This window comes from Thermobia domestica, chromosome 7 (genome assembly GCF_964235325.1).
Source record: "Thermobia domestica chromosome 7, izTheDome1.hap1.1, whole genome shotgun sequence".
NCBI lineage: Eukaryota > Metazoa > Arthropoda > Insecta > Zygentoma > Lepismatidae > Thermobia > Thermobia domestica.
In genome coordinates, this window is record NC_137460.1 from 187465853 (window position 1) to 187484526 (window position 18674).

The following is an 18674-nucleotide window of genomic DNA, read 5'->3' on the forward strand; positions in this document are numbered from 1 at the left end:
ATAGGGGGCGTCCTACCTTAAGTGTCTTTGAACGTGTTTGTACTTCGTGTGTGCGACTGTGAACGTCACTAGAAAGCAAAAAACACTGATATGCATCGTCGGCAAAGCTATATGGCATGAGGACCTAATCTGATATATTACCGATGGTTCTACGGATATTTTTCCTAAGTGATACGTATTTTTTCCCGATGTTCTACGGTTACAACAGGTCATGTTAGGTTAGGTTAGCTTTCATGTTATCCTTCCTCTTCCTTCAATATTAACACAGTTTTTCTACTGTGAATTTTTAATTTCGTAGAATCCCTTTGTGTAGTTAACCCAACTCCGACAGCATTGGCAGTTAAAAATCATACTGTAACGGTTCTTAAACTGAATTCTAATAATTTTTCTTGAAGTTCACTGGTCACGCCAACTGACGAAGAAACTAATCTTAACTATTACCGTATTACTTACGCGAACGAGACATCGGAGAAACAGCGAAGAGCCAACCACTGTTTGCTACATTGCTCAGCCTGTAACCGCTAACACACTTTTGTAGTTTCGACAACTGTGCTCTAGTGTTGCCACGAGGCGAGACGAGACGAGACTTCAGGATGTCTCGTCTCGTCTCGTACAAAGCATGTCTCGTCTCGAAAAAATGTGCTCGTTCCGTCTCGTGTCTTGTCTCGGGAGGTTCTGTCCCGTCTCGACTCGTTTTGTCTCGTCTTGTCTCGTAAAAATATAGCAGCATACCATGGAAACGAAAGTAAAATGTAGCAGGCTGCACAATGCTAATCAAGATACAACTAAGTTACAACAATTAACCAGAACACACAAGACAAGAAATGTCACGGTAGCTACACCGTGAAGCCTTCACCTCTGGTGTATGTAGTAGTCAATTCGATCTCGGTTAGTGCCATGTGAGCTTCTTGGTGGACAAACATTGAATGTGTATGGGGACCGCGGTGGCTCAGTAGTAGAGCGTTCACCTCTGGTGCTTGGGGTTTCGGATTCGATCCCAGCCCCGCCAAGTGAACTTTGTGGTGGACAAACACCGTGTGTGTGGGTTTTCTCGGGGTTCTCTCGTTTTCTCCCACTTTCTTCATTCCACAATTTCATTCATTACTCATCATCACTGTCTCCTTTAGCCTAACCGGCATAACCGTGGGACGTAAAACTCAAAGATTTCATTTCAGTTTTCGAATGTGTGTGTTTTCTCGAAGTTGTCTAGTATCCTACTACTTTCTTCATTCCACTAATTTCCCCATCATCATCCATTCGGCCAAAGTTGCCTAAAGGTCTTAAAAATAAATTCAAATAAGCTCACAAGGCAAGGACAAATAGTTTACAAGATAATATCTCTGCTGTTAGTTGTCTGAGGCTTCTCGACCCTGGCTTTTTTTTTTTTTTTTTTTTTTTACATTCTGAAACTGAAATTTGTTTCACCAGTTTCAATACACGAATATATAGTAAATTGCTCATAGGTACGTCGAAGATGAAGACACTAATGTCAAATAATGTTTACACGACAAGCAAAATTCGATGTAAAGGTGTCACCATCCCCGACACTACCGTATGCTATTAACTCACTTGCTTTATAGTGTCCATATATATATATATATATATATATATATATATATATATATATATATATATATATATATATATATATATATATATATATATAATCAGAGAGAGAGAGAGAGATGGAAAGATACCGTATTTATCCGTGTATGCCGTGCACCTTTTCTGCACAAAAACGAAGTCAAAAAACAGGGTGCGCGGTATACACGAGGAAATGTAGAATTGACTGAGCCACCAAGCATTTAAAATCACGGGGAGTTTTTATAAACCTAATATTGAGTAATTTTACAAGAGTAGAAAGTTTTAATATAAAATGACAAGTTAATGAGTGCAGCTCATCTTTCCTCTTTGCATCAACCGGCCTTTCAAGAACAACTTGCGGCGACTGTACACTGAATGGATGGCAACTGCAGTACACGAAACTACGCCAACTGGCCAAATTAAGAAACCTGCACTTCGCCTTTTGTGCGAATGGATTATTGAAGCATGGAATTCAATTCCAGAGGATCTTGTCGTCCGCAGCTTTAAAAAATGCTGCATTTCCATTGCCAGCGATGGGAGCGAAGACTTTATTTAGTCCGATGGTGATACGTGTTCCAGCTCCTCGGCGACGAAGAAAGCTAGGCACGGGAGTGATTTCTGTTAATAATCACAGTATTGTTGGTTTGTCTCTGTGTATAACAATTTTAATGATTAAAAGTAGGATGAAAAATACAGTGTACCTTTTTATTCTTCAGAAAATTGATGTGCGCTGCTTACACGAGTTTTTATTTTTTCAATTTTAACGTCCCAGAAATTGAGGGTGCGCGGCTTACACGGGGACGCGGCATACACGCGTAAATACGGTATATAAATAAATAGAGAGATAGATATGTGTGTACACTTTGATTTTATATATTCCAGCCTTTAGGTTTCAAAGTGTTAACCCATACCAATCAAAAAACTACTTTCCATTTTAGCATGTTTAGATTTGTTGCAATTATTATTATTATTATTATTATATTATTATTATTATTATTATTATTATTATTATTATTATTATTATTATTATTATTATTATTATTATTATTATTATTTTAGAAAAAGCTCGGAACCAAATTTTATTGAGTAATGGAAAGTATTTGATTGAAATTTTATATGTTACTGCACAGTAAGCAGTGGCGGCCGGTGGATTGTGGTTTCGGGTGTTGCAGTACGAACGATCGAAGAAAGAAGATATAAAGTTGACTCATTGACTAATCAGCATAACTTTAGATGCAAATGCTATGTGACATGTTAAATTAAATAAAATTCTGTTTAAAAAAAAATAAAAAATGCAGAACATTTAATCCGATTAATCACCTTATTTAATTAGTAAGTTCATTCTTCTCTCTTTGATTGGAACAAATCTGCCTAATACATGCTGATTGAGCTCTAGTATTCTTATTGTCAGGTCTTTTTCGATAGAAAGCATAACCAATTGTGATAAACTTTCTTGGGCCATTCAATTTCTTGAAAGTGTCAATTTTTTTTGATGTGAATAAAACTTTTCTTCTTTTACTGACGCCATAGGTACAGTTAATATTTTTTCTAGATTATTGTGAACAATTAATTCTAGCAAACTCAGTCCCTGACAGTGATCCGAATTCCTCTTGAGTGTAGACTGAAGCAAGCCCGTATCCACGGGGGGTCAAGGGGGGCCGGGACCCCCAAAACTTTGGCTGGCCCCCATAAAATTTTTAATGGCTGTCCCTTAATATATTTTGTTCACCTGTTTAGAAAATTTTAGAGAGATGACAGGGACTATATCAGGGAAAATTCGAAATTTACTTTCAAGGAATTTTATACATTTAAGAGTGGAAAAGGACTTCTTAAAGCAATTTCCTATAGTTGAAGTAGAGACTATATGTTTAAAGAGTGAGTTTCATTTTCCGAATCCAAAATTGTCACGTGAAGATTATTATACTTTTGTTCATCTGTTTCGATAATTTTAAAGAAATGATAGTTACTGGTAAATACAATAAATTGATCAATGCCGATTGATGAATTTCAGTTTCTCATTTATAGACAATGTATCTATTAAGCTTATTAGTGAATGTTCTAAGGACATACAGAATATATGTGTTAATGCGCTTTTGTTCACGATAGTACATTTCCTTTCCATGGATAGGTCCGAACAGAGATACTTCACGCTGAGACCTATATCATAGAGAATTTTGAGGAAGTGCCGTTTTTTTTTATTTTACAGAGTTGGCAACCCTATTCATACATCAACACACAAACACATGTGCGTAAAAGAAAAAGCTACATTCCAAATCATCTGTCTTGGTTGTTACGCAATGCACGATGAACACAATATACTTCCACATGGGAGGAAACAATGTTTATCAATGTTATACGTTCTGGAAAGCAAACTTGAAACCCACCAGATATAGGAACAACATGTTAGCTGGAAGGGGTCTAAAGTATTTGAGGAAGGTCCAATACGTCTACGTAATAACGAACCTGTCTTATACTATACCCGAAAATATAAGTAATTCTTAATTATTGTCAACTATATTTTTAGAAAAAATGATAGTGCGATTATTTTTATAAAAAAAGAAAGAGTATATGATGAGGCGTAAAATAAAATATTTAGCTTACATCAATCATTTATCTGTTAAACAAGTATAATTCGTTAAGAAAGTTTACAAATGCTGGTCGAGTTACAAAATTTTGGGGAGGTCCGGACCCGGTGGACTCCCCTCGTGGCTACGCCTCTGAGCATTGCTAACTAGTCCCAAATTCAATGTGGCGTTCCCCACCATACAGTTTTATCAAGAGTATAAAATATACTTATTTTATAAAAGAAATATGTATATACTAAAATACTATCCACAGAGGGGGGGATTCTGCATATTGACTTATTAATATTTGGTTCACAAATTACTGTAGAAGAAACCTTCATTGTCTATATAAATTAAGAATTAACTTGTAAATGCGGATCTACTTTCATTTGATTTCTGCTCTACTACATATTTTCTTTCTTATTTTGTAATTCTGCTATCATTTTTTTAAATTTTCATTATATTGATTTGCTTCAGTGTGGTCCCGTAATTTAAAAATATGAATGCATAAAAACAAATTCCATTCTGAAAGAAAATTCAGAAATCTTATTTAGCGTGAAAAACCTTCTCATTCACTGGAAACCGTGCTGTGTTGCAGAAGCACTGCAATGACCAGTCCCTTTAACTTCTGAGATAGGGGAAAGGAGACATTAACATTTACATTAACATTTGCTCCAATTGCCGTGCTAAAGGAATCTGGTCGTTGTATGCTCGCTGCAACACAATATAAATTAGAGACTCTGTGACGGATTATTTTTCGCTTTTTAAAACGGATTAACGGAACAGACAGTTACAGAAGTGAAAAATATGTTATTTAAAGTGTATATATGCAATTATTAAAAAGTACTTTTTCTGTTCTTTACTACTATTGATAATAATATTTTTTTCTTGAAATACTTTGGTCGTTGCGCAACGCAGCAACACTAACATTAGCCGCCACTGCTGTATAATATACTCTACAACAGGTTCACCTCAGAAATTTGAGTTTCATCTCCCTTCCCTAGAATGGGAGATCTTAAGTTGACAAAACCAGAGCACCACACAATATGACGTCACTAAATGTGATAGTAAGTTGAGCAGTGTTTGCAACTGATTTGGTGTCAACTTATTAATTTTATACCAGAGTAACAGACCGGTAAAGAAAACATTTTAAAAAATGATTATCTGTTAATGAAGTAATATACTTAAAGAGATATTTGTATATTTGTATGAAAACATAGCATTTCCACACGCGATATTTGATGATGTGCTCCGCGAAATATTTGTTGCCACAAAAAATTTGGAGATCTACAATATATAATTGACATAAAAGTTAATGACAGGTCTACATCATATTAATATGTGACAGGCCCTTATCCATGGGGTCTAGGGGGGCGGGCCCCTCTAAATTTTTACGGTACTGGTCCCCTAAAATTTTCACAGTACGCTTGCAAATGAACTATAACAGGGTGCAAAATTTCGAAGTCAGACGCACTCGCCAATCCAAAAATAATGGTCGCCAGTATCTCTCACGTAAAAATTGAAATGTCCCCCTCCACCAAACGCCCTTTGGTTTGACAAAGAAAGACTTCACATTCCGTGTTTTCTCTCACTCAGTGACAATTATTTTCTTACGAAACAGAAAATGCGCTGCCCTGTGAGTTCAGTGGTCGCCAGCTCTAAATTTCTAGTCGCCAATTTCTAGTCGAAAATTTGTACGCTGAGCTATAATATGATGATTAACTATAATACGTTTGGATCGGGACTCCCTCCCAAACTTCTACCGGGCTTCCCCTAGATTTTTGGGCTGGGTACCAGCCTAGTATGTGATAAGTGACAGGGCCGTAACTTGAGGAGGGAGAGGGCAAATGCTTCCCCAAGGAAGCTCCCTGCCGTTCGAGGGGACCCATTTTAAGACATTTTCTTACTCCGTATACGATACGGACATGAAATTATAAATGAAGCATCGAATATGTCCACTATATTACATAAAAAAAAACAACACATAAAAGGTAAATAAAACAAAAATGAGTCGTGAGCCCATTTCAATAAAAAAGTTTCTATTAGGGGCCCTAGAAGTAATGTTTATTCGTATGGCTTTGATATTTGGCAATATTGCCCCCTTAATTCATTTGTCATGTATGGAACGGGATCAAAGGTGTAACTAACGACCCGAGCCCATAAAGAGTAAGAGAAAGATAGAAAGAGGGAGCCCAAGATTAGAAAACAACTTTTTTCTAGGAGCACCAAATACGGGTATTAATGCTTACCCCCCTCCCAAGAAAACAATCTAAGTTACGGCGCTGGATAAATGGATGCAGGTGCAGAATACATAAACATAAAAACAGTAATTTATGATTAAAATGAATGACTGCGTGTAAGAGGACTGTATTACTAATTTTTAAAAATTATATAACGTTTACGACATACCTGTACGTAGAAAACGATGGTGCTGTCCTATTTTATGAGTTTGAATTTGCAAAATTTACGAAAGAAGTATGTAATATATTTCTCGGGTTCTATAGGATTACGGGGGACCAAAACTACGTAAAAACACAATGTTTATAGGTGGAATGAGTTCAAGTTGCGGAAAGATAATTGATATTGATATGTGAGTAATTTATGAACTGAGTAGACTGGAAATGCCTTGTGCTGAATGAAAAAATTTTCAATTACTATTTGCTATTAATTAGAATGGACAAATATAACGTGCATTGCGGCGTTCTAACCCGACTTCGCTTGCTAGCGCTCGCTCGTCAATATTTATTTATTTATTTATTTATTTATTTATACAAGTCATGGCCATTACCGGCATCTATGGCCTTAAGCACGTCAGGTTGGATGGATGACATCCTCGGCGAGCACACAATCACGGTACGGGGGAGGGATATAAGGAACGGACAAGGAAAGAAGCGGCCTGAGACCTGTAAATTAGATACCATCCCGGTATTTACCTGATGTGAATGAGGAAATCCCAGGAAAAACCTCATTTAGGATAGCTAGCCTGAAAAAGCTGTTACACCTTTTCGATCGACTGACCCTGCCGGAAATCGAGCCCAGGACCAAAGGCGAGAGCATTAGCGACTACTCATGCTCAGCAATACTGTCTGAAACTCTTTAGTTAGTGGTATGTTTGGCTTTAGGTAGATTAACCTTAAAAACATTTAAGAAAACAGTAATGATTTTCAACAAAAAATGCTTTCTCCCAGTAATCCGTCATATGGCTAGTTTTCAAAACACATACTGAGAAAAATATTGTAGGTAGCGTACTCAAAACGGTAGGTTACATGCGTAATTCCTGTAGTTTTTGGACTTAACGTACAGCAAACGTATAACTGAAAACGCATGTTTTATAATACTTACTTTCCGTATAAGTGTTCCATCTATACGTACTTTCCGTATGAAACTATATAGGCGGTCAGGATCTCACATACAAATCGACGCAGAATGTCCATAGTAGAATAGAATTTAGCTGCAGAATGTAACATAGGTGATATACGGAAAACTGTTAGATGTCAGACATCCTGCAATGGCATGATGTAACATTTAAGGGCAGTGCGTATGTAGCATATGCTCCATACTGATTTCTGTAGTAAGCAAGAGGATTTCGTATATTTGTACAATATACCGCTGTCCGGAGAATGGATTTTTGTTAGTGTGCAGTTCATAAGCAAGGGCGCCCATGTTGTGGTTTCCAAGGGGGGCAAGTATAAGCGACGTTTCAAATATAGTTTCAAATTTTGCTGTAACTAATGTAAAAGTTCTATTGGGTTTTCAGTATTCCCAAGTACAATTTCCTCTGAGGGGGCGAGCGCCCCACCTTTCCCCCCTTGATGGGCGTCCTTGTTCATAAGCAATGCAGTTATGTGAGTGCTGAACCTGTGGGTTCAGTATTTCTTGATAAATCCATTAAGTGTTGTGCGTGTAATCCACAACACACACAGATATAGGCGGGAATTCATGCTACTTAAGGACCTCCCCATTTTAAGGCAGTAATAAATGCGAAAATTGTCGATAAGTGATTCGCCTACTTTGATTTTGCGAATAGTTCGTACTATGTGCGACTTTGTCCATGCGGCGTCTAGGGTATGGTCGACGTCGATAAGCTAATAAAACGAAATACTTCAAAAGTTGAAACGGTGGGTGCGTAGACGTAAACCTCGTGTAGCTTAGGTATAGGCTGCATAATTACTTTATTACATCAGTGTTAATGTGCATCCTTAAATTGGGATAGAGCAGTTTCCGCACTTCAGATCAATAATACGTGGGCAAATTCATATTAGTTTGAAACCCACATTCCTCGATGAAAATAGTGTCATCACGCCTTCTAGACTGTACATGTGTTGGCACATGCCAGTGATCCACCAGGAACAGGTAAAATTCAGGGGCGCTACAAGAAATAATTGTTCAAAAGTTACATTTAAAAAAAAAATATATATGGGTGCACAATTAGTAGTAGTAATAGTAGTAATGATAGTATAGTAGTAGTAAGGCAGTAGAAATTTTATTATTAATACAAAAACACAAATTAGATGTTTATAAGATAATTTTAAAGACTTGGCCCCCCGTAACATATTCACGGTCCTCCCAAACCTTTGTAGCTGGTTTCGGCCCTGGTAGTAGCAATGATAGTATAATAATAGGCTAGTAGTAGTAGTAGTAGTAATATAGTAAGGCAGTAATGGTAGTAGTAATAATAATAGTATACTAGTAGTAGTAGAGTAGCAGTAGTTCGGGTTAGGTTAGGGTAGGTTCAGGCAGCGAAATAGTCATATTTCAAGTCCCTTGTACATTAGTTTGCAGCCCTGGAATAACGCCCTTATGGAGAGTTTCATAGAATTAGAGCAACATCTTATTGCTGTATCCATGTTCACAGATGACTTACATATTCTGCGCCTTCATAAATAAATTCCTTAAACATGTGTCTTTTGTTCTGAATTAACACCTTTTATCTGTAAATTGTAATTTTAAAAATGTCCACGTATTCTTAATCCCGTTTTTGCCACTCCAAAACACTTACTATACCTACAAGAGTTCATTTGGTGCTAAAATAAATTGATATATCATGAATGTCAGTACACTTATAAAATAGAACATAACTGAGGAAACGTAAAATTTCAATCTTGATACATGTATCAGTGCGTAGCACGAAATGAGGTTTTTTAAAAAAATTCCGGCGTTCTTCCCGCCTTTGATGGGACATGCCGCAATTATTTTCGTATTATTCAGTGCATTGTTTGTGTATAATCTTGTTCGTTTGTTAAATGTAAAACGCAACTCACACAACCGCTGTAACAACATAATGTGTTTTTTATTGTCCACCAGTACACGAACAAATTCCAGGTATGTCTTAAATTGTAATGCACCTTGGCATATTATCTCAGCAGTAATACTGTCAACAGAGCTGCCTTGCTTATGGATACACTGCGCATTAAGTGCTCCAGGGTAGTGACGATATTAAGTGACGTCATGTCCTGTTGCTGTGGTTATGTCAACTTAAGAACTCCCTCCCTAGAATAAGCCTCAAATCTGCCCCCCTCCCAATGTTGAAGACAACCAATGGAGTATTTAGGATTTTGTTTCGAGGGGCTATGCCCAACACAGGGAAGAAAGTGGGAGTTGTCCACCTGAGTTTGAGAATTAATATATTTTAATTTGTGCATAAATTGAAGTTATAATGGCAAGAATTGTAGACCAATAAATCCTATATGATATGATACAAAAATTTAGGAGTGAATCTCACCCTTTATTCTATTCATACAAGAAAAAAGAAGCACCCTTTTGGTCTACCTAATTTCCCGGGCTAATTATTCCCCCGTTTTGATTTTCTTTAATTCAAACATTTCCTTCTTTTAAAAATAACTAAACGATATATTTTTTCCTGCGTTATAATAACTGAAGTCCCTTCATGTTGATATCAGCGGAAGTTGGTATGGAACACCAGTTTCGATTACCAACTCCTCTTAGTTTTGGTGTTACTGATGACGGCCGACTTGAATCACAACTGACAACGATCGATAAAGTATGATAAAACATCGAAACGAAAGGAAGTAACATCGAGAAAAATAAACAGAAAAATAGAAAGGACGAAAGAAAGAGCAAAAGGACTTAGTTCTTACATGGAATGAAATTTGACAAATACAGTTTTATTTCTGAACAAAGAGCATAAGAAAATGGAAGAAGGATTATTGTTGTACGTGGAATGCGAAAAACTAACAAATTTATTTCGGAGCTTGAGCCCGATAGCCCCTTAAATACGCCACTGACACTCATCATTCATCATATTCATCATTATAATATGGGAATGGTCTTAACCCCCCCCCCCAATATTGAAAAGAGATTTGAGCCGATGTATAAATGTACAATAAAACTTCGTATAAAGGCTTCGTGCTTTTTAAAAAAAAATGATTTTCGGAATATGGGAATTTTTTGTGGAACGAGGAAAAATTTGGCTCGATATGAGGGAATTTTTGTTTACAGTAACTTGGTTGGCATCACTGGCATAGATAGGGGCCGAATCTGAGTTGGATTTGGAAATTTGCGTTAGAATGTAGAATTTATTTATGTATTAATAATTTATTTGTAGTTTTATGAATGTTAAGATGAAACACTTGGAAAGAAATAGGCGAAGCAATTGATATAGATATGATGAAGGTAAGTTATACACATTTATGAGTGAACTATACGAACGAATTTCAAAAGTGAATGTTTCCACACTCAACGGAATGTTTAGTTCTAAGACCATTATAAACTTCAGAAGTAGTTTGCGTTAGTGATAAAATTAAAGCTGTAGAGGGACCTGGGTGTGTTGGTAATAAATCTGATAATTGTTACTGTCTTTCTGAAATTTAGCTCTTTCCTTTTTTTAAATTACGGTAAACTGAAGAAACCGTTTAGTAAAAGTATAAAAGATGAGCATACATCGTAATGACCGATGAAGTTAAGAATGAGATATAGCAATCCATATTCATTATGACGTGCAGATTAGGAATAGTCTGTCAAATTGGAAAAGCGTTTTTCTTTTACTTTTCTTAGTTAAATGAATTTATGGTGCAGATTTGCAAGTTATATTGAGCACAGGGGGTCCAAAAGCACGTAAGAAACAAGATTTACACGAGAAATGGATGATGCAACTACTTGGGCCTAACATAACGGCATTCATTAAACTCTGTATATATTTACACTTACCTTAGTACTTTGGTTCGTAGTGAAAACAATAACTTTCTCCACGTTTCTTCGCTGTCACCTTCTTTGCACACTTCCCACAATTTGTTCTTACGTTCATTAATTCATGCTCTTCACATAGTTTTACAAGATTTTGCTCGTGAGTAATGCCGGTGATGAGTGATGTAGTACAAAAGTATCAGCGCAAGACGAGAAGAAAATGGGAACTTCCTATGTTGGGAGAAATAAAACGTCTGAATTGACATATAGGTAGCAAACAACCGAGCCCTGCGGGCTTCTAACCCCCTTCGCTCGCTCAGGTATGTTTTGTGATCGTAGGAATGGTGCTTCTTAGTAGCCACCCTGTTTTTGTGCAAATTGTGATAAAGGTAGAAGACGACGAGCCCTATCGGGCTTCTTACCTCCCTCAGTCGCGCGGCTATGATTTGCTACATAGCATTGGTGCTCTTTTTAGTGGCCAGTTAGCACAGGTTGGTTGGTGTTTTTGGAGACCAGGCACCATAGAAAGAATTTTTGAAAAATTATAATTCTTTCACTAATTTCCTTATTATTGTCCCTGGAAACGTTTCCGCTGTGCGAAATGAAAATAACTCTCTAACATTCACGGGACCACCAGAAGAAATTGTAGAAAGTTTACAATTCTTTTGCAATTTGCGTATAAATAGGGCGTCCGTGTGTGTGGCGTAAAAAATTGTTGTGCAAAAAACACAAACCAACTGTGCTAAGTGGCACTAACAAGCACGAATACTGTCTAGCCGAGTCAAGGCAGGGCGAAGCTGGCTAGCGATTGTAGTTATGTGCGTAAACGAGGATAGTGCAGTGATACGAGTATCAGTAGTGCTTTATCATTGTTTCATGCTAGTAACGCTCCACTTAAAAATATAAAGTACAGATTATCTACACTATGCAGGAATAAACTGTCAGTGGAAAATAGCATCTAAGAGACTCATCTTTCATTCGCACTTGCATATTTTATCCATCATAAAGCACTTATAATGATTTTACACTACTAACCTTATGTTTGTAAACCTAAATTACAGCTGTATTACTTTGTATTTCATTATGTCGCCTGCAGAAATTTGTTCCTTATGAACATATCTTTTCGTGTATAATATTGAATTTTACCTGTATATTTTCAAAATGTGGTGCGCCAAAACTACACCAGCACCTTATGTGCAATTATTTTTACACGAAATTCACTCACAGTGTTGTAAAAGTTTCTTGGGGTTAAATTTAGAGATGCCCCTCGGTTTTATAAAGAATAGGAATATTTACAGGGGAAATAAGAAACGAGGATTTGGAATTATTAAGTGATATTTAGGTGTGTGAGTTTGGCAGTAAAATTATGTTTAATACAAGAAAAGATGGGTTATGTTGAGCAGAAGGGGTCCAGAAGCACGTAAAAAACAAAATTTACAGGAGAAATGGATGATGCAAGTACTTACTAGGGATGATCCCATACCGGGACCAAGCACCTTTAGGAAACATATATATCGTCTGAAAGCTCTTGCCATGAGAAGTGCGAAACCGTTTTCAGATCACGGGCAAACCCGTAACTTGACCCTATAAGGGTCCGCTTTGTTGGTGTTTTTAACTCTATGTATGGCATATTCGACAGATTAGAAATGAATGTTAAGATGTATCTCGCGTAAGCGCCTGAGCCCATCATGTTCTTTTTCGGCTCATTGCTAGAACGTGATTTGGGCAAGGGCTTGATAATATCACCTTGCACCCTGACGTATATCCATTTGTTCAGTGTTGCCAACGAACTGTAAATACAATGTGGAAGATGGTTTCTGTACCACTGGATGTATATCCATGAAACGTGGCATACATATCGTTAGTCATTGGAGAAAATATACTGTGGACGTATTCCTCTCCCAAGTACCCCCAGTTTGTCAGTGTTGCAACCAATTGTAAATATGAGAAGTTGTAAAACAGGTTCCGTACGATGATACGTTTATACATCAAGCTTGACAGAAACATCACACGACACTATAGTGAAAAGACGTTGAGTATTACCGTCTCCCAACCATCCTAGGTTATCAGTGTTTTCAACCATTCTAAAATATATTTTCTCGAAAGGTTGCCTCACCATGTCATAATGAAGCTCCTATGACCAGATGTATGCATGACTCATCCAACCCTTTCTTTCTACACGAGCTCCTAACCAGTACCGTTCGTTGTTGCATGGTCAACAGTTCAGGTTCATATTCATGATATATGTTCAGCCACATGTTCATATTATTAGACAATAGAAAAATACCGCCAAGCTCGTATACTGCTAATTGAAGAACTTCCATATTGAAAACGTCAGCAATACTGACAGACAGGTGCTTGGGGAATGGTACCAACCACAGTATGTTTTCTGTTGTGTCGAATGATGTTTATTTCAAGTTTTGTCTCTATGCATGCAATGGTCAGGCAACCTTTCGAGAAAACGTATTTTAGAATGGTTGGAAACACTGACAGTATGAATCCTTATGGGTTTACACTAACATACTACAAACTAGTATGGATTACAGTCTAATTATGTCTGCCAATGCTGTCGACTTCATGTGAAAATCTTAAATGTTCGCATTGGTTGGCAACACTGCCAAACTGGGGTTTTGGGACACGAGAGATTCATTCGCACTATGTTTTCCATTGTCCAATACTGCATCTGTCACATTTCTTCTATATTCGTTCAATGACACACCATTTGCAACATTATAATATTTACACTTGGTTGGCAACACTGGCAACCTAGGATGGTTGGTAGACGATAATGTTCAAGGTCTTTTTGCTATAGTGTCGTGTAATGTTTCAGTCAAGCTTGGCGTATAAACGTTTCATTGCACGGAACCTGTTTTACAACTTTTCATTTTTTAGAAAAAAAATTGGCAACACTGACAAACTGGAGTACTTGGGAGAGGAATACGTCTATAGTATATTTTCTCCAATGACTAACAATGTTTATGTCACGTTTCATGGATATACATCCAGTTGTACAGAAACCATCTTCCACATTGTATTTACAGTTCGTTGGCAACACTGAACAAATGGGTAGGCCAGGGCACAAAGTGATATTATCAAACCCTTGCCCAAATCACGTTCTAGCAATGAGCCCAAAAAAAGTATGATGGACTCAGGTGCTTTTGCGTGATACATCTAAACGTTCATTTTTATTCTGTCGAATATGCCATACATAGCGTCACAGAAACCAACAAAACGAACCCTTATAGGGTCAAGTTGCGGGTTTGCCCGTGATTTAAAAACGGTTTCGTACTTCTCATGGCAAGAGCTTTCAGGCGATGTATAGGTTTCCTAAAGGTACTTGGTCCCGGTATGGAATCATCCCTAGTTAGACCTAACATAACGTAACCAAATCTAACCTAAGCTAACTTGAACTAACCTAAACTAACCTAAGTAGAAATAAGCGAAATTCTATCATTTTCTGGAAAATTATGCTGCACCCCTACTGCCCCGAATCCTCGGCCAGAACCAAGTATGTATCTTAAAATGATGAAAAAAAAAAAAAAAAAAAAGATGATAAATACCTGAATTTTAGTGTAATAAATATAGTTCTGCAGCTTGATTCACGAATAAATATTTCTTCCTAATATAGTACAAGATTTCCTACTCCATAAATATTAAAGGGCACGGTGGCTCAGTACGCTTACCTCTGGTGCGTCAGGTCCCTGGTTCTTTCGCACCAAGTGAGCTTGTAGTGGACATCTTTCCCGTGAGTTTTCTAGGGTACTTCCGTTTCCTCCCACTTTCTCATTCCACCAGATCTACCATCATCATTCATTTGCCCTTATCATCGGCTCTGCTGAGATCCGAACGAAACAGTTGTGTTTGCATTTGATATGTTATAACTAGACGAATCCCAAAGTAATACGTGCCACCGGGCGGAATGCCGTGAGTTACAACCCACACAGCACACCGACATCCAATGTACGTCCATTTTACGTTCGGGCAAGGATTTACAGGATGTCCAGTGGACGTGTAGTTTTGATCCATACGACATCTAGTAGATGTACACTGGATAGTACACATGGCACAGTTGCCGTGCGTCAATTGGACGTCCAGAACGTACATATTATGTCCATTTCTGGTACCAAAACGAACTAATTATGGACGTACCTACGTCCAATGGACGTTCAGAGAACGTGCGATTCTAGTCCATACGACGTATACAGGACTGTCACTTTGGGACAGCTGCCATGTATCCACTGGACGTCCACAACGTACACATTAAGTCCATTTTCGGAGCTAAAAGGGACCAATTATGGACTTCAAATTGACGTGGAGGATGTCCATATGTGGATATCATTGGAACCTGAACCAAATTGTGATTGATTTTGGTCCCTACACCGACCAATTATGCACTTCCACTGCATGTTCTAAAGGACTGCCACAGAAGAACTACTTACTCACAGTCCACTACGGAAGCCATACTATCTTGAACTAATCTATTTCTAACACCAATTTTACCATGCCAACGTGATATCTAAATAAACCCTGTTCCATCAATTTTTACTATCAGTCAATAAATACACACGTCAACATTTATATTATAAAGTTCTATATTGCAAACAAAAAACAATGAGACATTACTATGGTCATATTTTTTAAGAATACGTTTAGGACTTCGTACCTTTCCAGTCAAAATTCTGGTTCCGTGTACCTAAAAGATAATTGGGTTTCGATTTTTATCTACTAAAAGGTCAAACTATTCGAAGATTCAGTATTAATAGCAAATCTAGTTTAAATTTTACATGAATTAATCCTTTATTTTTGTCTAACACATCATGTATGAAATTAATTACAGCTAGGTTAAAAAGTACCATAATGCTTCTTTATTCCCCGAAAATAAGAACTCAAAATGCTATTAAATACAATTTGTTAATTTAACAGCTTGAAACCTGCATCCTCTTCCACACTCTGTAAATGCATAGAAAAATATCACAAATTGAAAACCCTATCTAAACATCTTCGTTTCCCAGCCGCCCACTTTCCCCATTGCTAAGTTTGATGTGAAAACCTCCCTCGATTCAGTCTAAAGTTTCAGACAACAGACAAGACAGTTACGCTTCACGTCTCGTATTTAAACATACGATGAGTAAAACTTTTTAAGACTACCCCAGAAACTTTTTTTTTTTTTTTTTTTTTTTTTTTTTTTGCATATTATCATACTCATAGGAAAAATATTAACTTTACTCAAATCATGACGTCCCTTAATGACCGAGAACGTTTGAAATTATTGAAATTATATACACTAAATAATAAGAAAGGTATAACATAGAAAGAAACGAGTAAGAGGTTACCTCTAAGTACATCTTGAAGTTTTTAACATTGCTTTTTATATTAGAGATTTTGTAGATAGAGTGGTCCACAATATTTCTTTTTTAATATATTGAATAAGATTGTAATGACCTTTTTTCGCACAAGAATGATATCAAAAGTTTTTTATACCTGTTTGTATAACAATTATTGTTGAAATTATAAAATGTATTATAGACGCATAATACTGTAACTAAACAAAATACTTTTTAAAAACAAGCTTATTTTAACTTAGTAGAAAAAGTATATACTCAACCTATTTAGTTTACATAGATATAGGTATATAATAATATTTAAGTATTATATTACATTACACCCAATGATTGGCTGACACCTCATGAAGTTCTTTCTTCCTACGCTTCACTTTTCTTTTTTCTGAAATTAAAAAAAAAAAGGAAAATTAATTCTAGGTATAATCAACATCACAACGATCAAAAATTAAAATCGAATTATGGACTTGCTAAGTAAGGTTCTTTATGTTTAACTTTAAAGAGTAAAATTTACGTAACAGGGACCGGGATTGAACCTGGGACCTTTTGGCTTTAAACTATACAAACGAGACTCAGAGCTATATAAAGTTACAATTCCAAATTCCAAATTGAACTACAAATTTCAAAATGTATTATTATTAAAATGTGTTTACTCAAGCATTATGAAAGATTAAACACTTAAAATAGCAAGTTTGAAAGAAAGCCATTATGGAACTTATATAATCACATAATTATGGAACTTATAAAATTATGCTAGATAAGGGGAAAAAAGAAAGAAAAAATAATAATCAGTACAATGAAAATCAGTTGAGAAATGCATGTCCTTAAAATTATTTTCCTCTTATGATAACCTACTATAGAATTACATATTATAAGTGTTGGAAGAAAGGTGAAAAAATATGAATAAAACCAAGAAGAGATTCGAAGTTTTCTATCGTCAAATAAAAAATAAGCCTCCAGGAAATGAAGAAAAGTAGATACCCTCTGATGCGTATCATATGTGGGTGCACTGCATCTAATATGTTCAGTGTCCTTGCAGGAATCAGCGTCCAAAGCACATATGAAGTTTTTCTAATTATAATGTTTATATCTAATCCTTAGACTCCCACAAAGTGTAAATTAAAATTTTTAGATGAATCCTTTTCAGGGCGTTATTTTAACACTTTGTAAGTTATTGCGCACTTTAAACTTCGCCTTTCCAGAATTTTTAAATAAACTTTAAGCTAGCAAGTATTGTAGGGAATGGAAATATTCGTTATCTGGACTTGTTAATGCGAATGCAAATCTGGTACAGCATAAAGCATAGCCTATTTACTTTTCTAAAAGTACATGGAATATATTTTTATTGAAAAAAAATCCTATATTGAAATAGTGAAGAGCGTGACATCATCATTTCACGTTCTCAGAATGGCACTGAGAAAGAAATATTTTGACTTCCGTTTATCGACCCCACCCACCACAAATTACAAAGGAACATAGCACTTGGAGGAAGCCTTGTCATTGTGATGTGGAAACCATATTCACCATAAAAGGTTACGATTATTATTTAGTGTGTAAAACTAATTTCAATTTCAAAAGCACTTAAGACATTTAGGAATGTCAAGGATTTTAAAATCAAATTTAGGCTATTTTAGATCCTAATATCCAAATTAGTACATTTTAGGTTTATAAAATTAGTATATCTTTGCTTATATCAACTTGAAATGTAAAGAAAATAGGAAATTTCTACATTAATTATAAAGGAATAAGACAGGATCAAATCTAATCCAAAGCCACCTTCTCCATTTTTCCTGACTTTTTCAGTTTCTTCTGGTTTCCCTGACTGAAACCCATTTCCTTGACTTTCCAGAATGTGGACACCATACGTTTTAAGAACTCGTAATTCCCACAATTATCAACATATCGGAACCAGATTTTACACAACATGGGTATTCACAACACTTTATTTGGGTGAAAATCAAAATGATCTATTAAAAAATTTCAAAATGGCGGCTGGTAAAACTTCAATTCACAATCACGAACAAATCAAAACCTAATTTCAAAT

At 36.3% G+C, this 18674-nt stretch overlaps 1 protein-coding gene across 1 annotated transcript in view; it reads left to right on the forward strand.

The window, feature by feature from the left end:
* The first annotated feature begins 10568 nt into the window (after positions 1–10568).
* The window catches only part of LOC145690622 (uncharacterized), a 40378-nt gene continuing 32272 nt past the window's right edge, over positions 10569–18674 (forward strand). Inside the window, exon 1 of the mRNA XM_081765688.1 lies at positions 10569–10781. The gene's annotated coding sequence lies outside the window, so the exon portion shown is untranslated. The remainder of the gene's footprint in view (positions 10782–18674) is intronic.